Raw genomic sequence first — 17,772 nt, 5'->3', positions numbered from 1 at the left:
AAGGTCTTTTGTTGCAGTAGTAGTAAGTGACTCCTCCATTGGTCCAATTAGTTTTTGCTCTCGTGCCTTATACTCTGCGTATTCTTGCTACCTTTGTGACCCTGTTCTTGAGCTTGAAATGTTGATTTTAGCTGGTCCCAAGTAGATTTAGCGCGTGATACGTTCTCTAGGCACTAGTAGGAGTATTTGCTACAAGGTGTGGTTGGTCTTTATTCACTTTTCTCTTGATCTTCAAAAATTTCAGCAAAAAGAAATTATGTTCAGGAGGAAGTTTCATGGTGGTTCCTAAAGTAAGAAGGGTCCCCGTATTTCTACTCGGGAGCCCGATCCTTATCAACTAAGGGACGCACCTGTACAATCATGTGAATGGCCTTCCGATGAGTTCATGATCGAAGCAGACTTCAAGGATGAGTTTGATACACTTGTCCGCAATGCCGGGTTAGAAGAATTCCTCTCAGATAAATATGAATAGTATGCTATGCTCACTGCCTCTTTCATGCGTAGATTTAAATTTTCAGTTGGCCGTGACTCATCCATCCTGTTTGATCTGTATGATAAATCCTACACCATGGATTTGGAGGATTTCAATAGGATTTGCAAGATACCCGATGGGGGTAGTCTTAATGATCCTGCTAAGTCTTCAGTTAGAGATTTTGTCTCTAGTATAACTGTTGGAGAAACTAGAGACATCACGCAAGCTACCATAGGAAGCATTCATTTCCCTGCCTTGCACTACTTTGCCCTCCTCATAGGTAGATGCATTAACTGCAAGGTTGAACATTGTCACCTATGCGCATCCGACCTTAGTATCCTTAAGAGCGTAGTGACGGGTGACAAAAGCTTCAACATGGGAGCTATTATAGCAAGGAGGCTGAATAAGAATGCTATTGATGGGGATTTCTTTGGCGGGATCTATGCCACTCGCATAGCAAATTTTCTTGGAGTACCCATCCGCACAGGAGATCCCCCGCTCCATACAACTTTACTTGACCGCGTCGCTATGACACGCTACCAGTTCCTTGAGAGGGATGATGAATCCCTCCTATACCGATTGATATTTAACAGACAACGTGTTTTCCATATTACCCTTCCTGCTCCTGCTTTCTTTGACTTCCAGGTAAAACGGAGATACTACATAACCAGAGGAGAGGTAGAGGAGTATGAGAGGGAGGCGACGACAGCTGGTCTCCGTGAGGCAGCTATTCAGGAAGTGGCTGCAGTGCTCCCGTATAACCCCGATTATGATTTTGGGTTTCGCTAGGACCATCCTTGGGAGTAGACCAAGCTAGGCCAAAAGCCTAAGCTTGGGGGAGTACGTGTTTGCACCAACTTTACATTCATGCTTATGCTTTCACTTTGTTAGTCGGTGTTTACACTTTGCCACTGTATTATCCATGCTAGTTTACTTTCGTTTTCTTGTTTTCTTGTTTTGTGTCCTCTTGAGAAAACCCCAAAAGATTTTCCTTTCTTCTTTTGCTTGTTGGGAGCTTTCCCGTGTAAATAGTTTTCTTTTTCTTTGGGTCAAGGTAGAAGATATTGGTTACAATGTTTAGTGGCTCTTGCATGCATACATGTTTAGCTTTCAAAGAGCCATATTACTTTGTCTTCTCCTTTGTGTTTGCCTGCAGATTCTAGCTTTAGTCCAATGCACAAGCACTCTTATTATTGTTCACATCGTTCGATCGTGCAAGTGAAAGGAAATAATGATGATATATGATGAAGTGACTGAGACTGGAAAAGCTGGTATGAACTCTATCTATTTTTTTTGTAAATATGACTAGCTTGTCGTCCCAGATTCAGCTATGTTGAGAGAGAACCATGTTTGCAATGACAACTTAGAGATCATAGTTTCTGATGCCATGCTTAATTAGCTAGGAGCTTGTAATGGTTTGTCTTGAGTGCCAACATAGATTTTGAGATGACTATGATGTAGTATGATAGGATGGTATCCTCCTTTGAATGATTCAAGTGGCTTGACTTGGCACATGTTCATGCATGTAGTTGAAACGAAATCAACATAGACTCTATGATGTTCGTGTTCATGGTGATTTATATCCTGCTCATGCTTGCACTCAATGTTAGTCAAACTCATTGCATCTTGATGACTGTTGTCGCTCTCTAGTTGGTCGCTTCCCAGTATTTTGCTAGCCTTCACTTGTACTAAGCGGAATACTGCTTGTGCATTCACTTCCATAAACCCAAAAGTTTTTCCATGAGAGTCCACCATACCTACCTATTTGCGGTATCTACCTGCCATTCCAAGTAAATTTGCATGTGCCATTCTCTAAACCTTCAAGAAATAATCTGTTTTGCATGCCCGAACCGCTCATGTGGTGACAGGGGGCTATTGGTATCTTCCATGTTAGGCGTGTTATCCTCGACATGTGTTTATTCACTGTCATTCGCGAGAAAGGGGCCGGTAATTGGAATGCCCAGTTCCACGCTTAAATCGAAAACATAGCTGTAAAACAAGACTCCCCCCGGATTGATATTAGTATGGACGGTACCCAAGGATTCGGCTAGCCGTGGAGTGTGATTGATTGGTGGTGGGGGAGTTAAAACTTTTCTTTTCTGTTTGGGAACCGCCTATAGCATGTGTAGAGTGGAAGATATTGAGAACTCTTGGTCATTGCGTTGAAAATGAAAGCATGCCACCCAAAATTATTACCTCTGTTTTCAAAGCTTGAGCTCTGGCACCTCTGCAAATCAATGCTTCCCTCGGCGAAGGGCCTGTCTATTTATTTTCCTGTTGAGTCATCCTCTTCTTATATAAGCACCAATTAGAGAGCACCTCTGTCATTTTTATGCTTTGCTTTTGATTGATATTGAGTATGACTATGACTGGATCTTCGTTGCTATGAATTACAATGTTTAGTCAGCCCTTGATCTTTGAAAGTGCTCTGCATTTATGTTTTGCGGTCTCAGAAAGAGCTAGCGAGATACCACCTATTCATATTGCTTCATGCTTGTTTTGATTGAATTGTTGGTATCTGAAACTCATTATTATTTGCTCGCTAGCTGATTATGCCATTGATATTAGTTTACCATGAGACCTTTGTGTCACTTGCTTATGTGGTTAACTTGTGATGTTGCTGAAATTCTGGTTATGAGTTAGACATAGTTGCAACAACATGATCAAACAGAGTTTGTCAAAGTTTTTCTTTCTCTTTCAGTTTGTCAACTGAGTTGCTTGAGGACAAGCAAGGTTTTAAGCTTGGGGGAGTTGATACGTCTCCATCGTATCTACTTTTCCAAACTCTTTTGCCCTTGTTTTGGACTCTAATTTGCATGATTTGAATGGAACTAACCCCGACTAACGCAGTTTTCAGCAGAATTGCCATGGTGTTGTTTTTGTGCAGAAATGATATTTCTCGGAACGTCCTGAAAATTTACGGAGAATATTTCTGGAAAATATAAAAAATACCTGCGCAAAGATCCACCGGAGGGGGTTTGCCAGTGGGCCACAAGCCCTGTGGTCGCGACCACCCCCAGGCCACGCCGTCAGGGCTTGTGGGGCCCACGTGGCTCTCCGCCCCCAATTCCAGCGCTATCTATTCCCTTTCGTCCCGAAAAAAATAAAGAGAGAAGATTTCATCGCGTTTCACGATCCAGAGGCGCCACCACATCCCGTTCTTGCCCTGGAGGGCAGATCTGGAGTCCGTTTTGGGCTCTGGATCAAGGAGATCGTCGCCATCGTCATCATCAACCTTCTTCCCTCTCCAATTCCATGAAGCTCTTCATCGTTCGTGAGTAATCTATTCGTAGGCTCGCTGGGCGGTGATGAGTAGGATGAGATCTATCATGTAATCGAGTGAGTTTTGATGGGGATTGATCACTAGTATCCACTATGTTCTGAGATTGATGTTGCTACTACTTTGCCATGCTTAATGCTTGTCACTAGGGCCCGAGTGCCATGAATTCAGATCTGAAATTATTATGTTGTCACCAATATATGTGTGTTTTAGACCTGATCTTGCAAGTTGTAGTTACCTACTATCTGTTATGATCCGGCAACCCCGGAGTGAAAATAACCGGAACCACTCCCGGTGATGAGCATAGTTTGAGGAGTTCATGTGTTCACCAAGTGCTAATGTGTTGGTCCGGTTCTTTATTAAAAGGAGAACCTTAATATCCCGTAGTATCCATTTGGACCCTGCTGCCACGGGATGGATGGACAATAGATGTCATGCAAGTTCTTTTCCCTAAGCACGTATGACGACACACTGAATGCATGCCTACATCACATTGACGAACGTGACCAAGCCACATATCTCTCTGTGTTATAACTGTTGCATGATGAATGTCATCCAACAAATCACCGATCCATTGCCTACGAGTTTGTCCCACTCCTGCTGTTACTTGCTTTGCTCTGCTGCTGTTACTACTGTTGCTGCCACTGTTACTTGCTTTGCTCTGCTGCTGTTACTACTATTGCTGCTACTGTTACTTGCTACTGCTGCTACTTGCTACTGGTGTCACTACTACCGTTCCTTGCCACTGCTGTTACTCGTTACACTGCTGCTACCTGCTACAATACTTTTCTGGCGCCATTGATACAACAGTTAGGAATAGTCTGTCTTGTCAACAGATCGTTTCTGGCACCGTTGCTATCATACTACCTTTGCTGCTTTTATCCTGCTTGCAGATACTAATCTTTTAGGTGTGGTTGAGCTGACACCTCAACTGCTAATACTGGAGAAAATTCTTTCACTCCCATCGTGTCGAACCAAGAAATTTGGGTTGAATACTCTACCCTCGAAAACTGCCGCGATCCCACACGCTGGTGGGCCATTGCTAGACAATTGCTAATTGTTGAGCAACTGGGACAAGCTCTTTTTTGGCTCCGTCGCCGTGGAGGCATCAAGTGAGGAATAGTTGCACATCAACAAGATGTATCACCTATAATTGTTGAGAATGAATCTGTAAGTAGCGTGGACGATGATACACTTGATGATTATTTTGTTATGGCCACTACTTGTTGTGATGATTATGATTGGGAAGATACGGATACTCCTTATAATACTGAAAATATTTTTGGCACTAACAAGGAAAATTATGTTGATAATAATTGCTATACTATTGTTGCCATTCATGATATTGATGGTAATGCTAAAGATTTGCAAAACCACAAGTTTGGAGATGCAATGTTTCATGAGAATGACATGGTTGAGAATATATTTTCTGCAATTAATGTTTGTCCAAAGCTTAGGGATGCTATTCTGAACGAAGATGATATTTTTAGTCCCCTCACTTTGGATGATCAAATTGATTATGATGAGAACAAAGTTGCTACTTATGATGATTATTGTGATGATACTTATGTTGTAAAAAGTAGTGTTGAATATTATTATAAAAATTGTCATAACTATGAATACCACGTTTCTGAACATTACTCTTTTAATGTTGAAACATGTTACAGTATTCGAGTTTCCTTCGAAAATCCCACTATTATGTATGAGAAGTTTGCTTGTGGGGAGAGTAATAAATTTTCTATGCTTGTGGATCATGAAAAGAATGTTGTATGTGATAGTTATATTGTTAAATTCCTTCATGATGCTACTAAAAATTATTATGCGGGAGGAACATATGCTTGTAGGAATTGCAATAATATCAAGTTTCCTCTCTATGTATTCATAGTTTTGAAGTCATGCTTGTTTTGTCTTCCTATCTAAGTTGATTCTTGCTACAATATTTTTTTTTCTTAAAAATCCCTATGCATAGGAAGTGGGTTGGAATTAAATGTTCTTGGCATGTGATCCATGATGCTCTATTTGTGTTTCAATTATGTACTTCTATATGAGAATCATTGAAATCATCATGTCTAGCTAGAAGGCATTAAAGAAAAGCGCTTATTTGGAGATAACCCAACACTTTTACTTTCTATTTTTGTGTGTTCACATGATTAAGATATTGTATTAATCATGTTTTGTGTCTTTTATTTCAATAATCTGCCAAGTAAACCCTTTGGGGTAGTGTGGATACTTGTTGATTTGATTGTGTGCCAAAACAAAAACTTTTGCATCTAGTATATGAATTATGGGATTTTACTGGAGCGTCAAAAATTCAGAAATTTTTACATGGTTTCTCTATGTAAATTCTCTATTTTTCCTAATTTTTTAGAATATGCAGAGATAGGAAAGTATGGTTTATGTTCAGATCTTCTCAGACTATTCTTTTTGGCACGCATAGTTTGCTTGTTCTTGTGTTTCGATAGATTATCTTAAGTGATATAAATTATGGGAATGATAGAATAAAGTAGGTATTATGTGAGAACAATTGTGAATCTTTTCTTGGTAGTACCTAAGTGAATGATCTATCTTTATTACACTAACCCATTTCATTAAGTTCCGTTAAGTGCTGTGTGATTGAAGTTTTCAAGTTTAGGTGAGATACCGATATGAGGAGAATAAAGAGTGGCACGATTATAAGCTTGGGCATGCCAAAGGAACCCCCAAGGTAATATCCAAGGAAGAATCAAGCATCTAAGCTAGGGGATTCCTCGGAAGGCATCCCCTCTTTCGTCTTCAACACTATCGGTATATCTTACTTGGAGCTATGTTTTTATACGTCACATGATATGTGTTTTGCTTGGGGCGTCATTTTATTTAGTTAGTATTTGCTTGCCGTATTTATAATCATGTTTTCAATAAAAAGTTCCAAAAATTTCCATTAGAATGCTTGAGTTGCATGTGTGATGTGTGATGTACAAAAACATAAACTTTTGTTGTACTATTTGATTTATGAGATTTTACTGAATGTGGAAAGTTTCTCAAAGTTTTACACAGTATTGTCATGCAAATTATTTATCATGTCTTAAGTTTTCAGAAATATTTGAGTTACAAAAGTACACTTTTTAAATTAATTGTAACTATTCGATTTGCACAAATTGTTGTCATAGTTTTGTTATCTACTTATCCTAGAGTTTTCATGGCTTATATTGGTTGATATAAATTGTGCAAATGATAGTATACAATACCTAATGTTTGCAAATTATTATGCAACTTGTCTTGGCACTAAATGAAGTGTTTATTTTTTTATGTGTACTAACCTATATCATGAGTTATTTTTCAAGTTCTCTGTGGATGACGTTTTTAAGACTTAGGTGAAACCAGGATATGAGGGGAATTAACAAGACAAAAAAGCTCAAGCTTGGGGATGCCCAAGGATCCCAAAGTAAATATTATAAGAAGTCTCAAGCATATAAGCTTGGGGATGCTGAGGGAGTCCGGGACTAAGGGGTCCTGAAGCCGGTAACCCATCTTCACGGGCCGGACTCATGGCTGCCCGACGATTATCATTGGAAGGTCGAACTACAAGGCGACACCGTGTCCGCGATGGAATCCTAAGAAGCCTTGGTGTATGCTGCAAGCCAAGATGATAATATCGGGATATTTCTTCCCTGATGTAACCTACCATATGTAGCGTGATACATCTCCGTCGTATCTACTTTTCCGAACTCTTTTGCCCTTGTTTTGGACTCTAATTTGCATGATTTGAATGGAACTAACCCGGACTGACGCTGTTTTTAGCAGAATTGCCATGATGTTGTTTTTGTGCAGAAATGAAAGTTCTCGGAACGTCCTGAAAATTTATGGAGATTTTTTCTGGAATAAAATAAAAATACCGGCGCAAAGATCAACCGGAGGGGGTGTGCCAGTGGGCCACAAGCCCACAGGTCGCCGCCACCCCCTATGGCCGCGACGTGAGGGCTTGTGGGGCCCACGTAGCACCACCGCCCCCAATCTCAGCTCTATATCTTCCGTTTCGCCTGGAAAAAAAATCAGAGAGAAGGTTTCATCGCGTTGTGCGATACGGAGGCGCCGCCACATCCTGTTCTTCATCTAGAGGGCAGATCTGGAGTCCGTTTCGGGCTTCGGAGAGGGGAAATCGTCGCCATCGTCATCATCGACCTTTCTCCATCGACAATTCCATGATGCTCTTCATCGTTTGGGAGTAATCTTATCGTAGGCTTGCTGGACGGTGATGAGTTGGCTGAGATCTATCATGTAATCGAGTTAGTTCTTGACGGGGATTGATCCCTAGTATCCACTATGTTCTAGATTGATGTTGCTACTACTTGGCTATGCTTAATGCTTGTCACTAGGGCCCGAGTGCCATGATTTCAGATCTGAACCTATTACGTTGTCGCCAATATATGTGTGTTTTATATCCTATCTTGCAAGTTGTAGTCACCTACTATGTGTTATGACCCGGCAACCCTGGAGTGACAATAACCGGAACCACTCCCGGAGATGACCATAGTATGAGGAGTTCATGTATTCACTGCGTGTTAATGCGTTGGTCCGGTTCTTTATTGAAAGGAGAACCTTAATATCCCGTAGTTTCCATTAGGACCCCGCTGCCATGGGAGGGATGGACAATAGATGTCATGCAAGTTCTTTCCCCTAAGCACGTATGACAACATACGGAATACATGCCTACATTAGATTGATGAATGGGAGCTAGCCACATATCTCTCCGTGTTATAGCTGTTACGTGTTGAATCACATCCGTCACACTCGTCCATCACCGATCCACTGCCTACGAGTCTTTTACTATTGGTTCTCGCTATGTTACTTTGCCTACGCTTGTCCCTTGCTACAAGAGGGATTGGGCCAATTTGTTGCTGTCACTACTGCTGCCACTTTGCTGCTGTTACTTGTTAGTTTGCTGCTGTTGTCACTACTGCTGTTACTTGCTACTCCGCTGTTCCTTGTTGCAAGACTTTGTTGGCGCTAACATCCCGTCAACAAGGCTTTTTCCGGCGCCGTTGCTGGGGATTGTCAAATCTTTTTCTGGCACCGTTGCTATCGTACTACCTTGCTACTGATACTTTGCTTGCAGACACTAATCTTTCAGGTGTTGTTGAATTGACAACTCAGCTGCTAATACTTGAGAATATTCTTTAGCTTCCCCTTGTGAGCGAATCAATAAATTTGGTTGAATACTCTACCCTCGAAAACTTCTGCGATCCCATACGCTTGTGGGACATCAAGGCTTTTTCTGGCGCCGTTGCTGGGGAAGCACAACTATATTGTTTGACTCACTTGGGATTGACGTCTGGTGATCACTATGAGGAATCCGAAAGATCCAAGAACTAAAATCCTGCCTTCCACTACGAGGAGAGGTAAGGAACTGCCATCTAGCTTTGCACTTGATTCACCCTCAGTTTTGAGTAAGTTTATGACTTCGCCTCCTGCTAGAAATCTTGATATGTCGCCTGTGCTTGATGATGCTATTTCTGCTGCCCATGATGCTATGCTAGATACTATGCTTGATGATGCTATGCTTGATACTATGCCTGATGATGCTATGCTTGATACTATGCCTGATGATCCTATGCTTGATACTATGACTGATGATGCTATGCTTGATACTATGCCTGCTATGCCTGATACTGCTTTGGCACTTGGTGCATTCCTTGATGCACATATTGCTAGAGCTGCTACCAGATGTGATGATGGTTCTGAAACTGTAATACTATTGAAGTATAACCTGCTACTATGCCTGAATTGCCTGTTATGCCTGATACGTGCTATGTTATGGAGGGAGAGATCGTTGAGGATTTTCTTGCGTGTAAGGATAGCTATGATGTTGAGAAACTTCTGCGCAAGTGGAAAGAAAAATCTCTGAATGCTAGGATGAAATACGACCCAAAGTTTGCTACTTCGCCTATCTTTGTGACCGATAAGGATTATGAATTCTCTGTCGACCCTGAGTTAATCACTCTTGTCGAATCTGATCCCTTTCACGGTTACGAGTCTGAAACAGTTGTAGCCCATCTTACCAAACTGCACGATATAGCCACCCTATTCACTAGTGAGGAAAAGCCTGGTTCACTTCCCTTGCTCCTGGTTGTGTGCGTAGTCCCCAGGATATGGTTTACTACTTCTCTGAAAAATATTTCCCTGCCCATAAGAAGCAAGCTGCCTTGAAGGAAATATAAAACTTTGCTCAAGCTGAAGAAGAGAGTCTCCCAAAAGCTTGGGGGAGGCTCATCCAGCTACTGAATGCTTTGCCTGATAACCCTCTTGAGAAGAATGAGATACTTGATATCTTCTATAATGGACTTACCGATTCTTCCAAAGACCATCTAGATAGTTGTGTCGGTAGTGTTTTTAGGGAACGAACCGCAGAACAAGCTGAGATTCTGTTGAACAACATCTTGTGCAATGAGAATGCTTGGACTATTCCCGAACCACATCCTAAGCCAACTCGAAGAAAAGAGGTATTCTATTCCTTAGTCCTGAAGATATGCAAGAAGCCAAGAAATCTATGCGAGAGAAAGACATTAATTCTGAAGATGTCAAAAATCTACCACCTATCAAAGAGATCCATGGTCTCGATAACCCGGTACAGGTAGTAGAAGTAAATTCTCTACATAGGTTTGATGAGAGTGATATTCCTTTTGATAAACCTGCTAGCTTATGCATGGATGAATTTGATAACTTCGTTGCTAAACAACAAAGTTTCCATGATTATGTTAGCAGACAATTGGAAAAGAATGCTCGTATGCTTAGTCATTTAAGTGCTTGTGTGGATAGAAACGTCAACGATCTAAAGCTTATGAGTAAACATGCCTCTATGGTTACTACTCAGGTAGAACAAGTACTTAAAGCTCAAAATGACTTTCTCAACGAGTTGAATGACAATTCCGTTAGAGTCGTCACTAGAGGCGGTAGAATGACCCAGGAACCTTTGTATCCTAAGGGTCATCCGAAGAGAGTTGAACAAGATTCTCAAGGAGTTAGCACTAGCAACCCTGTTGCTGCTACACCTGAGAGTCCAAACGATGCCTCTGTCTCTGATGCTGAAACACAATCTGGTGATGAACATGAGCCTAATGATAATATCAATACTGATTTTCATGAAGATGCTCAGCCTAGCAATGAAAAGGATGTGGAGATTGAACCTAGTGTTGATCTTGATAACCCACAGGCTAAGAATAGAAGATACTATAAGAATGACTTTGCTGCTAGGAAGCATGGTAAAGAAAGGGAGCCATGAGTTCATAAACCTATGCCATTTCCTCCCAAACCATCCAAGAAAAAGGATGATGAGGATTTTGAGCGATTCGTTGAGATGACTAGACCTGTCTTTCTGCAGATGTGTTTGACACATATGCTCAAAATGTCTCCGCATGCTAAGTACATGAAAGATATTGTGACTAATAAGAGGAGGATACCTGATCTTGAGATCTCCGCCATGCTTGCCAATTACACTTTCAAGGGTGGAACTCCTAAGAAACTAGGTGATCCCGGTGTGCCGACTATACCTTGCTCCATTATAGGCAACTACGTTAGAACTACATTATGTGATCTTGGAGCCGGTGTTAGTGTTATGCCTCTCTCTCTTTATCGTAGGCTTGAACTGGATAAGTTGACACCCACTGAAATCTCTCTACAAATGGCCGACAAATCAACTGCTTTCCCTATCGGCATTTGCGAGGATGTGCCTGTTGTGGTTGCTAACACCACTATCTTAACAGACTTTGTTATCTGGGATATTCCCGAGGACGATGCCATGGCTGTCATCCTTGGAAGACCCTTTTTAAACACCGCAGGGGCTGTTATAGATTGCAACAAAGGCAATGTCACTTTCCATGTCAACGGTAATGAGCATACGGTGCACTTTCCGAAGAAACAATATTGAGTACATTGCATCAATGCTATCGAAAAAACTTCATTGATTCTTATCGGGAGCTTTGAATGCCGTATTCCTAGTGTCAAGATGAAGTATGATTTGCTTGTTCGGGAGATGCACATCCCCATTGAGGTGACTTAGTGACTATTCGGAAATTCTCCGTTCTCTTTTGCGATTCGAGAAAGTTTTGTCGAGGGGATTTGATCAACCCCATTGACGGATTTCTTTCGATGACCATGAGATGGAAGAATTGAGGAGTCACAAGCCTCTGTTCCAAGCTTTCACCTTTGGTTGCTTAGAAGAAAAATGATAGATTTAGTTTAGTTTTCCCTGTTTTCTGTCTTAGCGTCTGGTAGAAAAATACCCCAAAAATAAAAGTTCTCCGATCGTTGTGAAAATCTAGTATGTTTTTTTCGGATTTTTTGAAAAATACTGGGACAAAGAATCTGTCTGGGGACCACACCAGTGGGCCACAAGCCCTAGGGGTGCGGGCACCCCCCTAGCCGCGCCACCCAGGCTTGTGGGGCCCACAGGCACCCCCTCCACTCATTCTTGTTCCCATCCGCTTCTCCTACCTCCAGAAAAAATCGTTTCATAGCTCGAACCCGTGTTCTTGCTCCTCTTGCTGGGATTTTCGATCTCTTTGCTCAAATCACCATTCTCTGAACTGTTTTGGGGAAATTACTCCTTGGTAAGTGACTCCTCCATTGGTCCAATTAGTTTTTTCTCTAGTGCCTTATACTCCGCGTATTTTGCTGCCTTGGTGACCATATTCTTGAGCTTTGCATGCTGATTCTAGCTGGTCCCAAGTAGTTTTGATGCGTAATATGGCTTCTAGGCACTTGTTGGAGTAGTTGCTACAAGTTTAGTTGAGCCTTATTCACTTTTCCTTGGAATCACTAAAAATTTCAGAAATTTTCAGAGATAGAAAAGGGAAAAGATGAGGAGGTTCTTGAGAGGCTCTTTAAGCCGTGACCCCAAGGATGATGGGAGTGAGAAGAATGCCAAGTATCCGGTCCCTCGAGTCGCAGAAGTTCGCGCGTGCAAATGGCCAAGCGACACGTTCTTACGCGCCGTTGGAATTTATGAGGACTTTTATCACTTGGTGGAGAATGCAGGCCTTACCGCCTTCGTTGAAGATAAGTGTTCACAATACCTCCTCCTCACTAATATCTTTGTACAAAGCTTTAACTTCTATCCAAGGAAGAATCCTCCTATGGTTGAGTTTAAACTTTATGATGTCCCCCAGCGCATGTCACTCCAGGATCTTTGCAATGTTTGCAAATTACCTGACATAGGGGATATTCATGAACCTCGTCTGCGGGACTTGGAAGCTTTTATCGGTACAATTGTTGTAGGAGAGGAGAGAGGAGTGTCTTACACTAGAGCTGCTAGCATTCATTTTCCCGTGCTTCAGTACTTCTCACTATTTGTGGGATAATGTTTGATTGGTCGTGGGAAAGCTGGGTCACTTAGTTCCCTAGATCTTGCGGTCTTGCGCGAAGCCCTTTATAACGACAAAACTTGTAGGTTGGGCGCTATAGTAGCTCAATGGTTGAACCTGAACCGTTCTAATGGTGTTGTCTATGGAGGTATCTATGCTACCCGTCTTGCCAGACACTTTGAGATACCCATTAGACCGGAGGAAGAAGAAGAGGTTCTTCTTCCCGAGAGATATCTAGATTACGATAGCATGGTTCGCCATGACTTTCTTGATAGAGATATAGGTGCAAGGATGATCTATAACATGGTATTTAGTCAGGGTACTCGTGAGACTATTACTTTGCCTGCTCCTTCTTTGTTTAATCTTCATGCAGCCAGGTACACTATTATGCCCTCGGACATCTACGCATATTGGGGCTTGGCCCAACCACACGTGCCCGTGCCCGAGCCGCTAGTCGAGTACCAGACGCCAGTTTATCAGTGGGAGGCAGAGGAGCTCACGCAGCAGTGGCATCCACAGTCCACTCCGGAGTACCCAGGAGCTGGTTATTTCCCTCCTTGTGAGTAGACCAAGTTAGGCGAAAAGCCTAAGCTTGGGGGAGTACGTGTTCTCACCGACTTTACATTCTTGCTTATGTTTTCACTTTATTAGCCGGTGTTCACACGTTGCCACTGTATCATCCATGTTAGTTTATTTTCTTTTTCTCGTTTTCTTTTCGTGTGTGTGTCTAGTTTGAGAAAACCCAAAAATATTTTCTTTTCTTCTTTTTCTTGTTGGGAGCTTTCCCGTGTAGATAGTTTTCTTTTTCTTTGGGTCAAGGTAGAAGATATTGGTTACAATGTTTAGTGGCTCTTGCATGCATACCTGTTTAGCTTTCAAAGAGACATATTACCTTGTATTCTCCCTTGTGTTTGCCTGCAGATTCCAGCTTTAGTCCAATGCACGAGCACGCTTTTTATTGTTCACAATCATTCGGTCGTGCAAGTGAAACGCAATAATGACGATATATGATAAAGTGACTGAGCCTGGAAAATCTGTTATGAACTCGATCTATTTTGTTTTTGTAAATATGACTATCTCATCATGCCTGATTCAGCTTTGTTGTCAGAGAAACATGTTTGCAATGAAAACTTAGAGATCATAGTTGCTTATGCCATGCTTATTTAGCTAGGAGCTTATAATGGTTTGTCTTGGTTGCCAACATGAATGTTGAGATGACTGTGACGTAGTATGATAGGATGGTATCCTCCTTTGAAAGTTTCAAGTGGCTTGACTTGTCGCATGTTCACGCATGTAGTTGAAACAAAATCAACATAGCCTCCATGATGTTCATGTTCATGGTGATTTATGTCCTACTCATGCTTGCACTCAATGTTAGTTAATCTCAATGCATTTTGATGACTGTTGTCGCTCTCTAGTTGGTCGCTTCCAAGTCTTTTGCTAGCCTTCACTTGTACTAAGCGGGAATAGTACTTGTGCATCCACTCCCATAAACCCAAAGTTGTGCCATATGAGACCACCATACCTACCTATGTGCAGTATCTACCTGTCGTTCCAAGTAAATTTGCATGTGCCACTCTCTAAATCTTCAAGAAATAACCTGTTTTGCATGCCCGAACCGCTCATGTGGGGACAGGGGGCTATTGGTATCTTCCATGCTAGGCGTGTTATCCTCGATATGTGTTTATTCACTATCATTCGGGAGAAAGGGGACGGTAATTGGAATTCCCAGTTCCATACTCAAATCAAAAAGATAATTGCAAACAAAACTCCCCCAGGATTGATGTTGGTATGGACGGTACCCGAGGATTCGGCTAGCCCTGGAGTGTGATTGATTGTTGGTGGGGGAGTCAAAACTTTACTTTTCTGTTTGGGAACCGCCTATAGCATGTGTAGCGTGGAAGATGTTGAGAACTCTTAGTCATTGCGTTGACAATGAAAGCATGCCACCCAAAATTATTATCTCTGTTTTCAAAGCTTGAGCTCTGGCACCTCTGCAAATCAATGCTTCCCTCTGCGAAGGGCCTGTCTATTTATGTTCCGTTTGAGTCATCCTCCTCTTACAAAGCACCAATTAGAGAGCACCTTTGTCATTTTTATGCTTTGCTTTTAACTGTGTTGAGTGTGACTATGACTGGGTCTTCATTGCCATGAATTACAATGTTTAGTCAGCCTTGGTCTTTTAAGGCGCTCTACATTTATGTTTTATGGTCTCAGAAAGAGCTAGCGAGATACCATCTGTTCGTACTGCTTCATGTTGTTTTGATTGAAGTGTTGACGTTTGAGACTCATTTTTATTTGCTCGCTAGTTGATTATACCATTGATATGAGTTTACCGTGAGACCTAGATGTCATTTGGTTTTGTGGTTTGGTTGTGATCTTGCTGAAATTCTGGTTGTGAGTTAGACATGGTTGCAACAACAAGGTCAAACAGAGTTCGTCAAAGTTTTTCTTTTGTCTCTCTCAGTTTGTCAACTGAGTTGCTTGAGGACAAGCAAGGCTTTAAGCTTGGGGGAGTTGATACGTCTCCGTCGTATCTACTTTTCCGAACTCTTTTGCCCTTGTTTTGGACTCTAATTTGCTTGATTTGAATGGAACTAACCCGGACTGACGCTGTTTGCAATAGAATTGCCATAGTGTTGTTTTTGTGCAGAAATGAAATTCTCGGAACGTCCTAAAAAATTACGAAGATTTTTTTTGGAATAAAAGAAAAATAAATGCGCAAAGATCCACCGGAGCGGGCGTGCCAGTGGGCCACAAGCCCACAGGCCGCGGCCACCCCCTATGGTCGCGCCGTGTGGGCTTGTGGGGCCCACGTGGCACCACCGCCCCCAATCTCAGCTCTATATCTTCCGTTTCACGTGGAAAAAAACCAGAGAGAAGTTTTCATCGCGTTTTGCGATACGGAGGCGCCGCCACATCTTGTTCTTCATCTCGAGGGAAAATCTGGAGTCCGTTTCGGGCTCCGGAGAGGGGAAATCGTCGCCATTGTCATCATCAACCTTTCTCCATCGACAATTCCACGATGCTCTTCATCGTTCGTGAGTAATCTCATCATAGGCTTGCTGGACGGTGATGATTTGGATGAGATCTATCATGTCATCGAGTTAGTTCTTGACGGGGATTGATCCCTAGTATCCACTATGTTCTAGATTGATTTTGCTACTACTTGGCTATGCTTAATGCTTGTCAGTAGGGCCCGAGTGCCATGATTTCAGATCTGAACCTATTATGTTGTCGCCAATATATGTGTTTTTCAGATCCTATCTTGCAAGTTGTAGTCACCTACTATGTGTTATGACCCGGCAACCCCAGAGTGACAATAACCGAAACCACTCCTGGAGATGACCATAGTATGAGGAGTTCATGTATTCACCGCCTGTTAATGGGTTGGTCCGGTTCTTTATTAAAAGGAGAACCTTAATATCCCGTAGTTTCCATTAGGACCCCGCTGCCACGGGAGGGATGGACAATAGATGTCATGCAAGTTATTTTCCCTAAGCACGTATGACCACATACGGAATACATGCCTACATTATATTGATGAATGGGAGCTAGCCACATATCTCTCCATGTTATAGCTGTTACATGATGAATCACATCCATCACACTCATCCATCATCGATCCACTGCCTACGAGTCTTTTACTACTGGTTCTCACTAAGTTACTTTGCCTAGGCTTGTCCCTTGCTACAAGAGGGATTGGGCCACTTTGCTGCTGTCACTACTGCTGCTGCTGCTGTCACTTGTTACTCTGCTGCTGCTGTCACTACTGTTGTTTCTTGCTACTCCGCTGTTACTTGTTGCAAGACTTTGTTGGCTCTAACATCCCGTCAACAAGGCTTTTTCTGGTGCCGTTGCCGGGGATTGTCAAAGCTTTTTCTGGCAACGTTGCTATCGTACTACCTTGTTACTGATACTTTGCTTGCAGACACTAATCTTTCAGGTGTGGTTGAATTGACAACTCAGCTGCTAATACTCGAGAATATTCTTTAGCTTCCCCTTGTGAGCGAATCAATAAATTTGGGCTGAATACTCTACCCTCAAAAACTGTCGCGATCCCATACGCTTGTGGGACATCATAGCACTATGTACCCCTGGTGTCTATATAAACCAGAGGGTTTTAGTCCATAAGGCAGATTAAGATCCTTACTCCTAGGGTTTTAGACCACATCATACGATCTCAAGGTATATCAACTCTATACTTGATACATCATCATCAATACAAACAAACCAGGATGTAGGGCATTACCTCCATCAAGAGGGCCCGAACCTGGGTAAATATCATCTCCCTGTCACCTGTTACCCATTGATCCAAGATCCATAGTTCGGGACCCCCTACCCAATATCTGCCGGTTTGACACGAACATTGGTTCTTTCATTGAGAGTTCCATTGTAGGATCGTGAGAAGGATTGATGCCTCGTTTGCTCACCAACGATAGCATCAGCACCAGGGACATCTTCGTCCCTATCCAGTTCTCCGCTTTTGGCAGCATTGTTCCACATGTCGAGGCGGCTGGTCACCTCGACCACATCATCACGTTTGCCCGAGGGCAGGGAATCAAGTTCGGCGACCTAGAATACATCATTGATGCCCATGCTGATCTGGTGCTCACAAGGCTCTCAACTTCATCCAATGAGTGTGGAAAACCCGAAGCCTTGGCTTGGGGACTCCTGCTCGACCT

Source organism: Hordeum vulgare, chromosome 1H (genome assembly GCF_904849725.1).
Source record: "Hordeum vulgare subsp. vulgare chromosome 1H, MorexV3_pseudomolecules_assembly, whole genome shotgun sequence".
Taxonomy (NCBI): Eukaryota; Viridiplantae; Streptophyta; class Magnoliopsida; order Poales; family Poaceae; genus Hordeum; species Hordeum vulgare.
The sequence above is the reverse complement of the archived record's forward strand: the minus strand, read 5'-3'. Positions refer to the sequence as shown.